Source organism: Catharus ustulatus, chromosome 3 (assembly GCF_009819885.2).
Source record: "Catharus ustulatus isolate bCatUst1 chromosome 3, bCatUst1.pri.v2, whole genome shotgun sequence".
In the NCBI taxonomy this organism is placed as follows: Eukaryota; Metazoa; Chordata; class Aves; order Passeriformes; family Turdidae; genus Catharus; species Catharus ustulatus.
In genome coordinates this window covers 88,238,011-88,257,532 of record NC_046223.1, presented here as the reverse complement: position 1 = coordinate 88,257,532, position 19,522 = coordinate 88,238,011, and the positions used below count along the sequence as shown (strand labels likewise).

General features: G+C 40.4%; 1 protein-coding gene across 2 annotated transcripts in view; it reads left to right on the top strand.

Moving 5' to 3' along the window:
- The window catches only part of SMAP1 (small ArfGAP 1), a 93,373-nt gene that overhangs the window by 856 nt on the left and 72,995 nt on the right, over positions 1 to 19,522 (top strand). The window lies entirely within an intron of this gene.

Genomic DNA, 19,522 nt, shown 5'->3' with positions numbered 1-19,522 from the left:
TGGATTCTGTGGCTTTCAAATGAAAAATTGTAGCACATCCCTCTTTCATCTAGGGTCAAATTATTAAGATCTTTCTCTAGGTAAGGTGACTGCACAGTAAGTTGTTAAGTGTAATGCTTCCTGAATAACAATTGGGAGTTCACACTGTATGATTAATGCCAGAGCTGCCTTGTGCAGTCCTTGTCCACGTAAAGTGGAGGTGAAGTGTGAGTGAGCTTTGAGCAACCAGAAATGGCGCTGTGTTTGTAAATTCTCTTCCCATCTGTGTGTGCTACTTTTTTCACTGTGCATGCAAGTCATGCTGTGCACACTCAAAAACAAGACTGTGTTGTCCTAATATAAACTCTTAGAAGTAGATGATATGGATTACACCAAAGATAATGGGTATTTATGTTTTGTAAATGATTTTGCTGAACCGTTTCCTGACAGAGCTCCTCTTGCCCCCTGACAGCTGGTTACCATGTAAATGACTTTGCATAACCAGTAACTTTGTGAAAAAGCACGTCTGTATGTTTCGTGTATTGTTGGCACTTTGTATTTCTGTGCTGAATGCTGCTTGGTGTTGTTTGCTGATGGAAGTCCACCTGTAAGTTGTTCTATAACATCGTCCTAAGGACTGTGTCGCTCAAGATTAGAGTCCAGGATTCTCTGATTACTTGTCCTGTCTTCCAAGTTTTCTCTTTCTAACTTTTGCTTGGTCAAAATCTTTGTAAGTCTCTGTAGCCCTCAGTGCTCTGTATCTTTTGCCCTTTCAGTTCAGCAGTGCTGACAAGTTCAGCTTCCTTTTCCTTTTATTTGCGTTGAGTGTTTTTATTCACTGTTCTTTTCTTTGGTGCTTTCTTTTGTAAGATCAAGCTTTGGTGCGTCTTGAATTTGTTGGTTTTTTTTCCTGTTCAGGTTCTGGAGGACCTACCGATATCTTGACCAGACTGTCTTCTGCTAGTACATAATTCAGTTTCTAGATTTCTAGCAGGCTATTATATTTATGTACCTACTAAAATCTGATGGCATTTTTGAAAGTTTCTTGCTTTTCTCTTTTGCCTAACTTCTTCTTTGCCATCTCTCTATGCTGGAAGCATGGCTTGCTTTCACCCTGACTCCAGGAAAGCTGGCAGGAAAATACTGGGTGATGCAATGTAAGGGACTTGTGGTTTGGTGGTTTCTTTTTTTATTTATTCTATTCTTCCCTTCGAGTTTAATTTGCATTTGCTTCATCCTGTTGTAGCAATTTTTATTTCAAATCTTGTTTCATACTAGCTTTGTAGTGCTATCTGACTTTGCCTTTATTGTGTGTTTTTTTATAGTTGGAAGGAGGAGTGTGGAATGATAAACTTGCTTTAGTTGCAGGTCTTTTAAAGGGACTTGACCGAGATGTGGCCATATATACACAGTTTGTGGAGATTTCTTACTTGAAGTTTAGAAGTTTCCTTCTGAGGAGTTGTGTGAACAATGTTGAGATGCCTCCACTACACCTTGAAATCTGGATTTCTGTATATTTCCAGAAGACAGCTCAGAAAAAAGTAAACATCTGTTGTTAAGTTGAAAATCAAGCTTGTCATGAGCATGCAATGCCACTGTTGAACTCTTGCTTATGTTAGTTTGTTGAAACTTATTTACCAAAAGAAGTGAAAAGGCTGCAGCCAGCTGTTTTTTCCCAATGTTTCATGTTTAATCCATGGTGTCTGGGTTCTCATGACTTGCTGCTCTCTGGCAAAGCTGTAGTTTTGCTAGTCCGGGAATGCAGAGCTGTCTGAGCTATTAACGTGGCTCTGTTAACTAACTAGAGCCTGACAGCTGTCTGGCATTCCCCAGCCTGTGAGGTCTCCTTCACCTCTTGCATCACTACCAGCATCCCTTTCATCTGTGGTCATGTTTGTCATTACTTTGGAGTTCCCTATGATCAGTTCCACTGAAGAGCCTCCTCATTCTGGGTTCTGCAGAAGTTAACATGAAGCTATTTGTCATTAACATGACAAAATGTTTAGGACTTCTCTTGTGTCAGTCCTAGTTCAGCACGTTTTTAGTTTTCTTAATGTAATGTTTTGGTTTTTTCTTTGAAATGTTCTTTTCTTTAGTTTGTTACGTTCCTCTCGTTGTCTGTCCTTCTCCTTTCTGTTGTTCAGTAGGATCCTCCAAGTTCTGTTTCTTTTTCTGTTCACCTAATTGTGGGGTAACATCTTCACGATTAACTCTAGTTGTTTTAACTGAGTTATAGTTGTCTTGGATTTTACTCTGGCAATACTTAAAAACATTGTTTTCAGTATGGTCTTTCAGAGAGCTGTCAGTTCAGCATGGGCACTTAGCTGAAACTAATGCCTTTCTCTCACCCTAGATATTAGTATCTCTTAAACCTGAAGTATTATATTTACCCTAGGCTTCTTTTCAGATTGTCACATCCAAAGGTTGAGAAATCTTGCAGATTATACTTAGATATGTTTTAGCTGCTATTCTTTGACGTTCGGGGAGTTCTTAAGTAGCCAGATATAATTTAAAATCTTACAAATATTATTTTGACCCCCAAAAAAGTAATGTGGTCCTATTAGCATATTTATCACTCATTACTTTCATGGCATCTGCTATAATGCTACTGTTGAACTCTTCCTTCGTATCAAGAAGGCTGTTCTGCTGGCTTTTACTTCTTGCATCGAGAAGGGGTGATACAGGATCTTACTACCATCCTGTAATTCCTGAGTTTCTGAGTTAGCTTTCCTTGCCCAGGTATAGGGTTGCCATATGCATTGCCTGCAAAGAAGTTTGAAGCATGCACCTTTCCAGTATTTATTGTGTGCTTGCTCTGTGTAGGAGTAGAAAAGCTATTTCTTGGTCATCTTCAAAATAATCGTTCTGTCATTAGCAGTGGTCTTGGATCAAGAGCAAATCCATCCTTTGATTTGTGGTCTACTTCTTCAAGTGTGAGGTATGAAGATACAATGGATGGCTTTGTAAGGTGAAGAATACAGCTGAGGACACATCTGCCGGAGTAACTTTGAGTAATTATTAGGATTGCTGACCCTTGCAACAGTTTCTGGAAGCGATTTTTATTCTGTACAGTAATTTCACAATTATAAGCTGCACTGAGTATAAGCGGCACTTCCGGGTGTCAGCGACTTTTCATTCTTTGTCCATATATAAGCCGCACCTGATTATAAACCGCACGTTACAATACAGAGTGTGATAAAAGGTATCTATTCTATCACCATCTGTTGAGGGTGGGGGCAGTGATCCTTATCTCAACGGCAGATATTCTGCTAATGGGCCATCCATGGAAACCAGGCAGGGCATTGTTCTTTATCTTTTCACAACCCATCCTTCCTCCAGCCAGTCATTTTCTGCTAATGGCCCATTGAGTCCCACTGTGTGACTGATAAAATTACTTCATCCCATTGGAAGTTGCTCCATCCAGGGAGAAGAGCCCAATATTTCTTACCAAAATAAGAACAGAGGCTTTGGGACACTAAGGGAGCCCCTTTCTCCACTGGACTCCAGAGGAAAACCGGATTTCTCTACATCATCACAGGACCTCCGGAGGGAAACTGCACCTTCTACAGGAGCACTGCTCCAGCTGACCCACATCTGTCACTGCAGGAGAACTGCAGCCACCATTTAATGGGACTGCTACCAACACCCTGCCTGACAGGGTGTCAGGTTGTACTCTGACTTTGTCAGGGTTTGGAGTTTGTTTCTTTGTAGTACTGTATTTCTATTTTAATTTCCCTAGAAAAAAACTGTTATTCCTAATTCCCATATTTTTGCCTGAAAGCCCCTTGATTTCAAAATTAGAATAATTTGGAGGGAGGGGGTTTACAGTCTCCATTTCAAAGAGAAGCTCCTGCCTTTCTCAGCAGACACCTGTCCTCCAAACTAAAACAGCAACTTTTCATTCTTTGTCCATATATAAACTGCACCTGATTATAAGCCGCACTTTGAGTTTGGACCAAAATTTTAGTCAAAACAGTGCGGCTTATAATCGTGAAATTGCCTTTTGCCTGTTTAAATAGCTGCTATGAATCTGACTGTTGCTGTTAAAATGTGTTGGAAATTACCTGTTGTAGGGCCATACGGTAGTTGCCATATGTCACCGTCAAATTGTAAATCTTGCAGCTGTCAGAAAGACTAGATGATACTTCTGCGGGGAAAATTAAAGGTTCTGGAACTGTCTTTGCAATCACTGAGACTTTTGAAGGAGTGAGGAGGTTGGGATGACATTTGACAAGGCAGTTCTTGTCTGTGTACTGTCTGTTCTTTACATCCCTATCTGAACAGCTGTCTGCATAATGCAATAGATGTCTTCCCAGTGTTATATTACTGGGAAGAAATTGCACTACTGTTTCTGATACTTGTAGGAAATAGTAGGGTATGTTGACAGTAGCTTAAGTCACCCCAAAGCTTTGAAAGAGAGGCAACTGAAATTCCTTTGCATTTGAGTTTTTCTTACTTTTTATTGTAGAGGGAGGTTAATGCATTTTTAAAGTTGTTGTTTCAATACTGGTATTTGAATCCGTTGAACAATAACCTCTTAGAAATGTGTCAAAATCAAGCACAAAAAAAAAACAACCTGAAACTGTTTTAACATCAGTCAAGGACCCTTTGGCTATAGGGCTAAAATTTGCTATTTGTAAGTATTTTTATAGCTAGTACCTACTTATAACATGCTAGAAGTCTCCTAGACTTGTGTTCTTATTACTTGGCAGTGAGGCTGGTGTTAGGATGCTGGTATTAAATACTGAATCAAGTACTTAGAAGTTGAAGTGTGTGATGAAGCACAAAAGGAGATTAGTTTCAAACATCATTAGGAACAGTAATCAGTCTTATGCTCCCATTTACAGAGACAGTCACACTAGACCATGATGGATGGCCTTCAGTTTACGGGCTTGCTTGCTTAGATGGGCAGTCCTTTGATTCTGCTGAATATCTTGTCCTCTTCTAAGAAAGAACAATGTGACTGTTCTGACATATCTTTTCTGTCTGTCGTGCTTGTATTTGGATGATGTCTTTAATACCAATGTATTGACTGCTGATGTCTGTATTCATCTAAGGAATAAATAAGAAGGCAATTACCTGAGCTGTAAATCCACTGCTTTAGATTTTTTTAAACTATAATCAAGTTAAAATAACATAATTGGAAATTTGCAACCTTAGTGTAAACAATTGTAGATGTCATGGGCCTTCAGAAGAGATGAATAAATTCCTGTATCGGAGGAAGTGTTCTGGGTTTGGGTTTTTTAGGGTTTGTTTTTTTTTTGATGTTTACTTGCTTCATGTCTGATAGTGCTTGAAACCTGTTTAAATGATCTGTTACCAAAATCCTAGTACGAAGAAGCACATTGACACTGTTGCTTGTTCAACCAGATTAAAATTGGTTTACTTTGGTTATAATAATGAAAGTGCTTTTCAGTATTTATAGTTGTACTGTACAGTCAGTGAATATATCTATATGCAGCTGAAGACTTGGTCATCTCCTCTTACAAGTGGCAAGTACAGGCACTTGGGAGTGTGGAAAGGTTGGACAGGAAGGATTGTGGTACCAACATTTGTGTAGCTAGAAGTTAACTTTAACTTTGCTAACAGCTAACCAATCCCAAACATGGTTTAGCAGTGGGGGAGACAAAAGTTATAGATTAAGTGGGCAAACTAGCTATGGAAAGATATCTGGAATATTTCAGATATGTTTACAGCTGTTCAGATTCTTTTGTGTAGACATTTAGGTCTTGCGTACAATCTTTTTTAAGGTTGGGAGGCCAACTTAAATATTTGTGTATGATCATCACTTTTTGTGAAGCTCCTTTCCTGCGTACTTGTTTGATGTTTGGTCTTTTAACTGTCTTAATCTTGCCTGTGTACTGTAATAGATGGTGTACTTCTTTCTCAAGCAGATGGATGACTCTTACAGGTCACTGCCCTCAGCCTGTGCAAGGCATCAGCTTTTGCCTCACTGTCAGTGTAAGAGAGCTTTGTGCCAGGTCATTGACTGAGCTCACACTAAGGCAAGGCACTGGTTGCTGTACCTCCTCAGGTGAAGATCTTTCCTGTCTTCCTCCTAAGGTGGAGAAACGTCTGAGAGGACACTAGGGGGGAATAGAACACAGTTGGATTACGCTGGAGGTCAGTTTTACACTCTGGTGTAGCTTGTAGCCCTATATTGAAGTTCAAAGTACTAGCTTACTAGTAGGTGATTGTGCTGTATTGATATTCTGACCAGTTGTTGCAAATACCAGATGTTATTGCAGGTCACTTGATTTAAGAAATTGCTGGTATTTGTGTGTTTCTGTTGCAGAATTCACATTGCTTCTGCAAGATAAGCTTTGTAAAGATCATGTGAGTGTAACAGACTGAATATGAATTGACAGATATACAACTGGAGGCATCTGGCTGTCCAGTGAGGTTGTGCAATATCCTTCCATATATCCTTCCATAAGGAATAACGAAGGCAAAGCACTTTAATTCAGAGTTGTTCCTATTTAAATTTAGCAAATGGAATGATATATCTTGAACTCAAATAATAGTAAGGAACTGTATCACTAGAAGTCCTAGTGATAATATAGTACTTAGGTGGTAGTTTTCTGACCTTTTTGTCAAAGATAGTGCCTTCACAGACCCTTAGAGACCAGAAACTCACTTCAGTCTCTCTTAGGGCTGTATAACCAGGATTTTTTTTCCTGATTTCCTGCTACTAAATAAGTACTAAATAAAACTACCTCAATGCTCTTGTTCCATGTGCTCTTACCTGTTGCTGACACTGTTTGGATGAGACTGAAACTTAGGAATTAGTTGCTGTTGCAGCCCTGAGAAGGATAATTGTCTTCCCTGAGAAAAGACCCCTTAAGACACCTCATTTGGTGGGGAAAAAAGTATGGCAACCTTAACTTAGGACTTCTGAATGGGCTGTTGCAATGTTGGTTACACTAGTGGCCCCTGTATGGAAAGGGGTTGTTTCCATCTCCTGACCCTGACAGTTCAGAAAAATATTTTCAAATAAGTCACAGGAAATATATTTAACTTGTAATAGAACATGGTTATTTGCAAAGTTGAAGGCTTTTTACCTAAGGAGATGCAATCTCTGTTCTTCAGGACTTGAATGAGCTTGACTGGATGAGACCCAAACCAGCATCATGTAACTTTGAACTTAGCTTTGCTTTGACAAGAGGCTGGACTAGGTGACCTCCAGAGATCCCTTTTTACCTAATTAATTCTGTGACTACTAGTAGAAATCTTTGAGGGAATTGTGGGGTTTTTAAATTTTTTTAATTATGTTGCAAATCTTTAGATTCTGAGGTGTATTATACAAATGCAGAAATCCTTATGTGCTTAGTTTCCTCCCCTACGTCTAGGAGTTGCTGGCAGTCTAAGCTGTTTCTGTTGTGTGGACCATAAGGATGAAAAGTGATTATTGCTATTGATGAGACCATGCTCTTGCCTTTTCAAAGTGCAGAACACCCCAGTTCTTTTGGTCAGGGCTACAGATGTGTCTTCAAGTGGTCCTGCAGCTGTAGTTCTGCCACTCTTCGGTGACAAGAAAAAGCTGTTGCTGCAGGATGCTGTTTATACCACTTGGTCTTTGCTTTGTTCCTGAATTTCCTCTTGCATAATGGAACAATGCTGTCTTCTCTCTTTGGTCTGAATGCTATAAAGAAGAAAGAACAACTTTGCTGCAGCTTTGAAGGTCCTTGTACATGATACAGAGGAAGCAATTAGACATATGTATGTGAGAAGCAGACATTTAGGGAGGTGCCCTTTCCTGGAAAGGTGACTCCCTCTTTAATGCATGCATTCTGTAGGATTTCAGAGAGTCAATTATCAGACATTACTTAGGGAGTAGTCAGCAGTTGATTTAGCTCAGGTGTCCCATTGTCTTAGACTGGCTCAGTAAGGTTCATTTGAGCATGATTCAGCTTTACTTTAGGAACTGTGGCACTTCAGTGTCTCTTGTGGCCACAGCTAAATTCTCCAAGACATGATGACTTTGCCTTGTGAGCAGGTAGAGTTGTTCGGTGGTATCTTATTTACACATTGAGGTGGCTCTGAAGAGTTAGGCTGATGAACCCATGATTAGTTAAATCTGCACTGTATTGTCAGCAAGTTGTTTTCAGATACTGTGGCAGAGTAATATCAGTTGGGACTCAGATATGATTTTTATTGGCATTGCTGAGTGGGATAGCTCACAGGTGGAGGACTGCAATGGGTAAGTACAGGTGCTTAGGAAGGGCAGGCTGGGATGGTGATAAAGGAGAGTTGTCATTTGCTGTGAGAGAAGTGGGGCTGCCTGCAGCTTTACCTGGAGATGGGTGGGCCAGTTGAGCACTTACGGGTCAGGAGTAGTAATGAGGATTTCCTCAGACAACTCAAGCCTAATGTTCACAGGCTTTGTTGCTTATAGGGTGTTTGGACCACCCATATTATTTTCTGGGGGGAAAGCACAGCAGGGAATAAGTAATCAAGGAAGCTTCGGGAATGCACTGATGCCCATATCTCAATACAAGTGGTTGAGGTTGCAAACAAGCAATGACAGGTTGAGGATGTAAAGGGTTAGGAGCAGTCTTGGCTGCAGTGGTCATGAGGTAGAAGAATTCAGGATCTGAACTGGAGACAGCAAAGCAAAGAGTAGGATTGCAACCATAATCTTCAGAAAGGAAGATTTTCTTCTTTGCAAGAATCGTTTGGAAGATGGTTCTGAGCAGAGCCAGGAAATCTGACTACTTCTTTAAGCTCTAGTGTGGCATATTGCAATAAATAGGAAATGGTACAAAGGCACCAGGGGTCCTGCTTGATTGAAAGACCTGAAAAAGCTCAGACCTCAAAAGGAAGCATATAACAGGTGGAAGCAGAAACATGTGGCCCAGGGAGAGCTTGGAAACATCATCCAAGCATGCTGATGTGTCTAGGTCAGAAAGCCCATGTCCATGTGGAGTTTATTTGATCTTAAAAGGTATATGTGAATGGCAACAAGGGAGGCATTTACAGATAACTGGCAGAAAAAAGAGTGGAGAAAATGTAGGCCTGCTGCTGAATATGTAGGGGAGCTGCTCATAAGGATGTGGAAACAACAAAGACATTCGATGTCTTCACTTTGTTGTTTACTAGTAAGACTTGCTTTCAGCAATTTTAGGCAAGGGAAGTGTACTCTCAGTAGAGAAGGATCAGGTTTGGGGTTGCTTGTAGAAACTGGTGTACAAAAATCTGTGAGCTCTAATAGGATGGAGCCAGGAGTGAGACAGGGTGGCCAAGGTAATTTTCTGGTGACTCTCATTAACTAAGGTCATGATGACAGGGAGAGGATGTGTTTTGGGGACTGAACTCAAGCAAATGTCCTTACTATCTCTGAAGTGGGCAAGAAGGAACATATAGGGAACCACAGTCAGCTTTGCCTCTGTTCCTGGAAAAGGGACAGACCAAATAATCCTGAAAACACATGAATAAAAATGATGGGCAATAGTTGGTAATAATAATAATATAGATTAATCAAGGGGCTATGTGACCAACCTGATAACAGCCTTCCACACTGAACCAAGCAAAATGACCAGCTTGGTGGATGAGAACAATGTGTGTTTTCTCACTTTGACCTTTCATGAAGAAACTGCCTTGTAACTTCTTCTTTGGTAAGTTGATGGAATGCTTTCTGGATAAAGACACGGTGAGGTGAATTGAAAATAGCTTAGAGGCTAAAATACCAGGCTCAGGGTGGTGATCAACTGCCTAAAGTTGAGTGGGAGGCCGGTCCCTTTTGGTGTAGCTCTGGGGTTGTTATTGAGGCCAGCAGTGTTTAACATCTTCATTAATAACCTGTGTGACAGGATAGACCCCTCCCTTGGCAAACTTGTGGGATGCAAAACTGGGAGGAGTGGTTGATAAACCAGATGGATGTGCTGCTACTCGGGAGCAGGCAAGTGCACAAGTGGAAGAAATGAGCCAACAGGAATGTTACTAAGTTCAAAGGGAAATGCAAAGCTCTGCCCCAAGGGAGGGGATGTTGGCAGTACAGAAGAGATGCTGTGGATCAAAAATTGGTCATGGATCAGTAATGCAGTCTTGCCATAAAGAAGGCAAACAACATCATGGACTGAATTTTCAGAAAAGGGTGGTCAACGTCTGGGGGAGGAGATCCTTTCCTCAGCACTGCTGAGACTGCTTTTGTAGTGCTATCCTGTTCTGATCTCCACAGAGAAACAGGGACAGACTGGAGCAAGTCTAGCAAAGTGGTATGAACGAGAAGGTCAGTGTGCCTTACAGTCAAGTAGAGGCTGAGAGCACTGAGGTTGTCTAACCTGGAGAAGGCTGCTGGGGGGTTCTTATGCTCATGTGTAAATAAATACTAGGTGACAGAAAGTAAAGATAATGGAGGCAGACTTGTGATATCTAGTGATAGGACCAAAAGGCAATGAATGCAAATTAAAACACAGGAAATTCCACTGAAAAATAAGTTGTTTTGGTTTGGGGTTTTTTTTATTTCATTTTTTTTTTTATTACTCTAGGAAAGGCTGAATAGGATCGGGTTACCTGGAGAAGCTGTGGAGCATGCAGTGTGGAAGCAGCAAAAATCTTCCTAGGAGCAACCCTAAGCAACCTACTGTGTTTTCTGTGCTCTGAGGCCCAATGTTTCAACTAGCTGATCTTCCGGGTCCCTTCCAGTCTCTGCTACTTCAGATCTATTTCAGTTATTGAATCCCTTAGGAACTGATAGGGAGTCTCACTGCAGATACCATGTAATTTGTTTCCTCTTTCTCCCCATGTGCAAGTATCAGTCTGTGTCAGTTCAAAATAGGTTCTTTGTTTAAATTGAAAAATTTATGAAAAAGTGATTAAATTGATGAAAAAGTGATTAAACAGTACTAAATACAGACTGCTGTAGAGCTTTGAATTTTCAAGAAATACAGAAATCTTGCTATTGTTTATGCATCCAGAGACAAAAAGGACCAAATCTAGCTATTTGAAGCAACTGGGAATTGAGATGCTATGGTAAAAGGGTTACTTGTATCTTGACTGAAATGTTTAAGTCTAGCTAGGAGAATACCTTCACAACTTGAACTGCTCTGTAGAGCTGGTAGAAAGTTGCTTAGAGCAAGTGTCCCTTGTGTCAAAAATTCCCTTGGACCTTGAAACGATTGGTTTGAACTCCATGTTATGACTAACTATTTCTTCTGAAGACTGGGGCAAAAAAGAAACTACTATAGATTACTGGTTTTCTTCCATTTGGGCCTTGTATTTGATTAATGTTTGCTGAGAGCTTGAGCAATATTAGCTCTTAACCTTTTTTGTTCATTCAAACAAAACTGCTTTTTTGTCTTTGTGATAACTTGGCAGATTTAAAATTTGAATTATACCTATTTATATTCATTTTTGTTTACAGTGGACTCTTGGCTATGTGATATATTGCTAACTCCTGCTTATCTTCCACTGTCTTGTCTTGATCACTTGTTCCTTTCTATTATGTGATAAAGTTGTATGTCTGAGTATATATTCTCGAGGAGCTCCTGCCCAGTGCTATGAAACAACCCAGTCAAAAGAACCTGAGTTCCTGCCTTGTTTCTTGCTTATCCAAAATACTGATGAGATTTGTCTTCCTCTGACCAGAGAAGCCAGATGCTTTTCTGTTTTGAGGTGACAGTCTGAAGAGGAGGAGGAACTTGGAGGAGCAGAGAACATCCGTGTACTGCAAGTCTGTGGTACACGTGGATGTGGAGAGTGCTGATGTTGTAGCTTATGGAGTTGGTGGCAAGTTTTACGGAGGAAGCTGTTCTGTGTGGGTTTTGTGTTCTGCCTGTCTCAGTCTTAAACTGTCAATTGCCCCTTTCCTTTCTTCAGGGAAGGTGTTTGTTTGAGGTAGATGATGGAGAGAAAGGAGGTAGAGACAGTGCCTCTAAGAGTGGAGCTGTGGACAGCCATGTGTGATAGTGGGAGGCAGTGTTGCCAAGCAACTGACTTTGCAGGTGTGGTTTGGTAAAGGAGCAGTTCTTTCTCTAAAAGCTGTGCCAGGCTATGATTTTGTGTTTAAAAAAGAAGTTTAAAAAAAAAAAAAGAGTAGGTAACTTTCTCTCTTGTATGGATGAGGAAAGGAATGCAGTATTCCAGATTCAGCTATTGATTACTATACAATAATCTAATGCATTTTTGTTGAAGTCTTCAAATGGAAATGAATGAAGTTTCATAGTACAGGACTTCATTGGTAAGATTAAAGGCAGTAGTAGTCCTAAAAGAAATTCTGCAAAAGACCATGGAGTGATTCATCATGTAACCTGGTATTTCTGAATGCAGCTGAATCCACTTGCAGGTGGAGTCAAAACATGGTAATAAGGAACAATCAGGAATGAATGAACATTTGAAGTAAGCTCCTGGCAATGTATACTGAAGTAATTTGGGTTTAAATTTGTCATTCATAACAATTTATAGAAGCAACCAATGTATTAGTAAGTAATGATGCTTTTATAATTTTGGGACTGATTGTCCCATTAAGGGATATATGGAATATGGGAAATATGGGGTATTTGTTCAGTTGCCTGTTATATGTAGAATGACAGAAATATCCCTTTAAACATAGCAAATGCCACAATTTATATGCACGCTTCAGATCTTCGGAGGAAGTGTGTTCGTGCACTTGGGGTGAAACCAGAGAGACATGTCTGTAAGACACTGAGTGCAGGCTTTTTGGTCTTTGTTCCCATTGCCAAGTGATAGCTGGGTTATCCTCAATGCTAAATGCATTGGGCTGCTGTACCAGTGTTTCTGAGAGGGGCCTAGCTTTCCATAGAAGCACTCACGGTGCTGTGCTTTGCAGCTCTGGAGGGGTGTTGATGACACACCAGTGTTATAGGCGGTGCTCAACAGTGGAAGTGCAGTATCAAGGCTGTCACTTTAGCCTCCCCCCAAAGGCCATTGGACCAGAGGTGGGCAAAAGTTTGCGAGGGGATGTAGCCAGGACAGCTGACCCAAACAAACCTAAGGGATAGGCTATAACAAGTGGCACAGTAAAAGCTAAGAGAAAGCAGGGGGGTGGGAAGTTTTGTTGTTAGGGTGTTTGTCTTCCAGACCAACCAACTGTGTACTGAGACTTTGCTTCCCAGGAAGCAGATATCACCTGCTGATAGGAGAATAAATATTTTTCTTCTTACTTCTGCACATAGTCTTTGCTTTTCTTTCTTAATCTGCCTTTATCTTGACCCATGGGGTTTCTTATCTTACTGTCTCCTCTTTGGTGGGTGCATGATAACCAGACAAGGTTTATCCACCACAGTTGATGAGGGTTTCTTGTGTGTTCTAAGTACAAAATAACTGTTATTCTCATTAATAGACTATGAAGCCTTGGTTCAATTTTCTAGGGTTCTACAGCATAGAGCAAGCAACTTCTGAAAGAAGTGATGCTAAATACTCCTTGACACTAGGTCACTGATGTCTGTGGAGATAGGGTATTCATGGAGTCCCTGCTTAAAAAAGGTTACTCCAAAAATATATTTATAGAACGAAAGGATTCTGTCAAGTGTTGGTCTTAAGTGAGAATTTAAAAAATACAACAGATCCAAGATCTCATGCTTGAGAGTATTGCAGAGTTTTGAGAGCACATTTGGAGAATTGATAACTTTTCAAGGAACCTTAATCCTATTTTGAACTCGTACTCACAGTTCTGTATTCCAGACTGAATGCAGCTGACTGCTTTGGTATTGTATTCCATTTCTTTTCTGGCATCTGAAGAAAATTATATTTTGAGGAAAAATACTGTACAGTCACAACTTATTTTCTAATCAAAGTACAGAAGATCACTTTGGAAAAATAACTTGCACAGAAAGCTCTCCGAACTTTCTCTCCATTTTTTGAAATGCAAATCTAATTTAATCAACTGTGAAGAATGCTACTTAAAAGTAAATTTGTTCTTTCCTTTTTCAGTCACGTGTTGCTGATATAATGATGTCTGAGTATTGATGTTTGTCCGTCATGCTGGAATGTTTAACTGTGTTAGTTTGAATTATATTTAATTTAGTATCATCATGCAGTAGACCAACATAGTTTTAGGAAGCAAGAAGATCCCTTTAGAAAAATGCAAAGCACACTTAAGCCTTGAATGTGTGGCATGATGCATTTGACTTGGATATAAATAAGTTATTTTGTGGTTTAAAAAAAGACAAAATGTTCAAATACTGAACTGAGTTTATCCTCAAAGAGGTGATGAAATATACTTTGGAACTGTTCAAAACAACTGAACAAAGCCCAAGTCAGTGTGATCTAATTTGATCTGATTAAAGCATCAAGTTAATCTAAGTGACCTCAGGAAGTCCATTTATGCCTAGATTATAGTTTTGTTCACTTACTGAGGAAATACAGAAGTCATTTAACACCTGCTCTTCAAAAGATGCATCTCACAGAGCATAGATAGCTTCTGTTGTGTGTATTGGCTCAAACTTAGCTTCAGGGAGGGATGCTGAAGTACTCCAAGGTGTGATCTGTTTGCTGATGCTTTGGCAGAGTGCAGTATTGGAGTGTAGCTATCCTGGCATGCAGGTCATGAGCATTTATAGGAAGAGTTTGTGTCTATGACACTGGAGCTTCAAGTGGAGAAAAGGTGTGATTCTGCCTGTCCTCTTGAGCCTTCTCTTTTCCCCTGGTCTGTTAATTTAGTACCCTGAGCTACACTGAAAGTCCGGCTCTGAAGATATATATATATATATATATATATATATATATATATATATATATATATATATATATATATATATATATATATATATATATATATATATATATATATATATATAAAATTAGTTTTGATGCCCAAGTTTACTCTAGAGTTGCATTTGTGAGGTTGGCCATTCCTGTGCCTGAAAACTGGTATATTAGTGTTTGAGGGTTGTAGGTAAGAGACATGAATGGTGCAGCCTAAAAATCTTCCTGATCTGATCTATGTAACTTGAAGAGGATGAGACAGCATGTAGAGGAGGAATGTAGGTGAATGTCTGCAATGAATGTGGGTTTTATGGACGTGCATGCCAGTGAGATGGCAGAGAGACTCAGAAGAGTGAGAAAACTCATGGGTTGAGATAAAGACAGGTAAAGCAAAAGCTGTGCCCGCAAGCAAAGCAGAATGAGGAATTAATTCACTACTTAGCATCAGCAGGTGGGTGTTCAGCCTTCTCCAGGAAAAGCAGGGTTCCATCACACGTAACAGTTACGTACTTACTCACTCCAACTGTCTCTCCTTTCTCCTTCTTACTCCAGATTTATCACTGAGCACAGTGTTGTTTGCAACGTCCTTTTGGTCAGATGGGGTCAGATGTCTCGACCTGTGTCCCCTTCTGGCCTCTCACCCACCCCCAGCCTCCTCATTGCCAGGACGGTCTGAGGAGCAGAAAAGGCCTCAATGTTATGCAAGCACTGCTCAGCAATAGCTAAAACATGGGTGTGTTATTGACACTGTTTTGGTCACAGATTCAGAACACACCACCATATGGCTTTCTATGAAGAAAATAAACTTGGTCCTCACACAAACAAATATAGCAGAGATGATTGGTGCAAGAAACAGTCTGGCTGGTCATTATAGATGATTTCAGTGTATTTCTACTGTCTAGAGCCTGAAATTTGATACTTTGCTCATGGATTGAACAGGTGCACTTTTTGCTCAGTATAAACTGACTGGGTGGCCAGGCCCAAAGAATGATGAATGGAGTCACATCCATCTAGTCACTAGAGGGGCTCCCCAGGGCTCAGTCTATGGTCCAGTCCTGTTTAATATCTCTGTCAATGATCTGGATGAGTGGGTTGAGTGCACCCTCAGTCAGTTTACAGATGATCCCAAGTTGGGTGGGATAGTTGATTTGCTGGAAGGGGACAGGAAGGCTCCACAGAGGAATCCCAACAGGCTCTATCAATGGGCTGAGGTCAAGTGTGTGAGATTCAACAAGGCTGAGAGCTGGGTCCGGCACCTGGGTCACAACAATGCCCTGCAGTGCTACAGACTGGGGGCAGAGTTGCTGGAAAGTTGCCTGATGGAAGAGGATCTGGGAGTGCTGGTGACAGCAGCTGAATGTGAGCCAGGGTGTGCCCAGGTGGCCAAGAAAGCCAGTGGCATCCTGACCTTTATTAGTGTGGCCAGCAGGATCAGGGCAGGGATTGTCCCACTTTGCTTGGCACTGGTGGGACTGCACCTCACATTCTGCGTCCAGTTCTAGGCCCGTCACTGCAGAAAGAACTTTGAGGTGCTGGAGAGAGTCCAGAGAAGGGCAGCAGAGCTGGTGAAGGGTCTGTGATGAGCAGCTGGGGTTGTTCAGACTGGAGAGAAAGAGGCTGAGTGGGGCCCCTAATCACTCTCTACCTCTCCCTGAAAGGAGGTAGCCAGGTGGAAGTTGACCCTTTCTCCCAGGCAACCAGTGACAGGACAGGAGGAAATGGCTTCAAATTGTGCGAGTGAAGGTATAGATTAGATATTGGGGAAGATTTCTTCACTGAAAAGTTGGCATTGAACAGGCTGCCCAGCTCCACTACCTGAAGTGCTGAGTCATCATCCCTGGAAGTATTAAAGGATAGATAGATGTGGTACTTGGCTGTGTTTGGTTAATGGTAGAACTTTAAAGATATAAGATGTCTTTTCCAACCTTAAATACTCTGATTCTATGGCTCTTGGATAAAGAAACTTGAATCTCTGGTTTCTCTGCATCTTGTTTCAAATTTAGGTTATTGTTGGAGGGGTTATAGGGGTGCATGTACCTTCTTTGCTATGTACAAGAAAGCACATCTCTGGAGTCACTGGGGACTGCACAGAAGTTGTACAGTTTGTGGGGTGTTGACTTCAGGATCTCTTCTGTAATATTTGAGGAAAAATGGTAAAAGGAAGCTGATTATGCAATTGCTAGATAATGTCTCTAGTAGAGAAAGGTTTATTCTTGTTAATGGCAAACAGGCTACATTATAAGCCTGTCTTGCAAATAAACCTTCAATTATTGACTGAAGGGGTTTTTTTTAAACAGGTGCTTGTATAATCTATATCTTTTGCCTGGGTGTGCAGAGGGGTTGTTACATCTAACAGCAGTGTAGACTTATAAATTTCTTTTTCTTTTCACTGATGCTTTTACTTAATGTTTAGCTATCAGCTTGTGAAAACATTTTGTAAGAGCTCACTCTTCCCCAGTTTCCTTTTATTTCTGCAAATAAAAGAAATATAAATGGTAAACTTAAAACAGTGTTTTAGCATTTTCATGCTGACAAGGGAAAAATTGCAGTCATGACCTGCTCCAAAAACCTGCTAATACTGTAATATGCGAGATAACCTTGTCTTTTTCACAAAGCACCAAATGTTACTAACAAGAAATGACAGCTTGCACACCTTTTTCTTGCAACTTGAGCTCTTGACACAAGCAGTCTTTCTCTTCACGAGTGAACAAGCAAGATAAAATTGGAGCACTGCCCCTTAGCCAAACTGAAATTTTATTTCTGAAGCTGTTAGGTTATTGAACGTACCAGGGTTGGCACTGCTGTCATCTCTGGTACTTGGGGCACTGACTTTACTTTCCCAGGGGTGCTGTAGCACCCACAAGGCTGGCAGGAGTGCTGTGGCTGTCCCCTGTGTACTCTGCATGTGTTCTCCCGGTACAGTCACAGACACGTGCTCAGGCTATCCAGGTGTGGTTGCTAGCCAAGGGTCAGGAGCTGCTCTCATGACAGTTCAAAAGTTGCTTATGATTCTGCTTACCTGGGTAGTGTGAGGATGGGTGAAATCTGAGGTGTGAAGTACTTCCAAGTCAGGAATGCAAACTTTGTTTTGGGAGATGGCTTTAAAGGAAGTTTGATTGCAAAACACTGAGCGAAACTGATATTTTCATTAAAAATAAGGGTTTTAATTAGGTATGTGTTCTTTTTTAAATCCTGTCATCTCATTTTGAAGATAAATAGGAGGTCTTAGTGATGTCTTGGGGAACAAATCTCATAAAACCATCATCTCAATTTTCTCATAATTTACATGAGGAGGGATCAACTGTGTATATTTGTATATAACTTTATGGTGAACTCTAACTTAGCTTTTTTGTCCTATAATCACATAATATTTGATAAAATTATTTTGGAAAAGGATGTTTATATTCTCGCAGTCAAAAAGATTTTTGGTAGCTTGAGTGTTAATAAGGGAAAAAAATTATTTCACTTTTTCACTTTACAAGATTGCTTGTGCCAAATGGCTGTTAGACAAGAAAAAGACCCGTTCATTTCAAGGAATAAACTAATATTACCTGTGTATCTCCAATGGCTGATGTAACCAACCAGTCCTCTGATTTACAAACTGCACTTTCATATTCCACACTCAATTTTCTGTATAAAGCTTTTGCTGTTTGAAATTACTTGGATGCATTCCAGAATTTAAGTTGTTATGAAGCCAGCCACTTGATTTTGTGGCCTAAACATAGGGTTGAAGGAACATTCATGTCCCTCTACTTCTTTTCTAGTCGAGGCTTGATACAACCCTTGTAACTTTTTTGAAATGCTTTTAACAGTTTTTGATGCTACAAAAGCAAGTGGATAAGTGAGTTGAAGGAATAATTGAAACTGATACGTAATTCTCTCTGACTTACAGAGGTGGGACAGGGTGGTGCAGGGATAGAGTTTCATTCATGATACTTCTACAGAGCCTATTTGGAGTTATGAATAGGCCTACACTTAATGAATTTTTGATGGCTTTCATGAAAAATGGTTATCCAAACCAAAAGACAAACTTGGAAGAATTCTGTCCATGGAACACTCTACCACCTACCAGACACTGGCTAAAAATAGCTAAGCAATGCCTCTAAGCCTTGTCTTCCCACTGTTCCTGCAGTAAACCTGGAACCATATGAATCTAGCTGCTGTTAAGCTGAGCTCTGCAACAGTGTACTTGAGTTGTCTGCAAATTCATGCTGTTGAGTTTGATTTTATTTAAAAATATGAAAACATCCTGTTACAAACAGTTCTTGTTTGAACTCCTGCCATGCTTTTCTAAATGCGGTACATTTAAAGTTCTCAAATTCTGCTCTTGACTCTCCTAACACAGGCTTACTAAGCCAGCTGTAAGAGACTGCTAACAACTACCACTTATGCCCTTTGCTGCATACTTTGATACCTTAAAAGCGTGTAAAGACTGAGCTTGTGTGATTTTCCCAGTAGTGGGTATGGAGATAAAACAAGGAAGCCTCTTCTACTGTGAAGGAAATTATGCTTAATATGGGGAGTGACATGAGAACATGCTTCAGGCTATTTGTTCTGTTTAAACAGAAAATAATTCAATGGATCAAGTGATAAGTAAATAGCCCTTTATCAGTAGTCTCAAAAGACTTAAGGTTCAAGGGCCTAGAAGAACATTTCATAGAATAAAGATTCTTGTACTGTGGTTCTTGCATGATTTCCTTTGCTTCAAGATCTTTATGCAAGAGCTTTTATTCTTTCAAAGATTTGCTTTATTCACAAAGTCTGTTTCAGTGGACATTGACATTGCAATTAAGCTGTTTGTGTTGGGGGTGGGTGGGTGCCGCTTTCTGGAAGGATTTGTTTCAATCCCCCAATGCCATTCAGCCCAGGAATCTGTGAA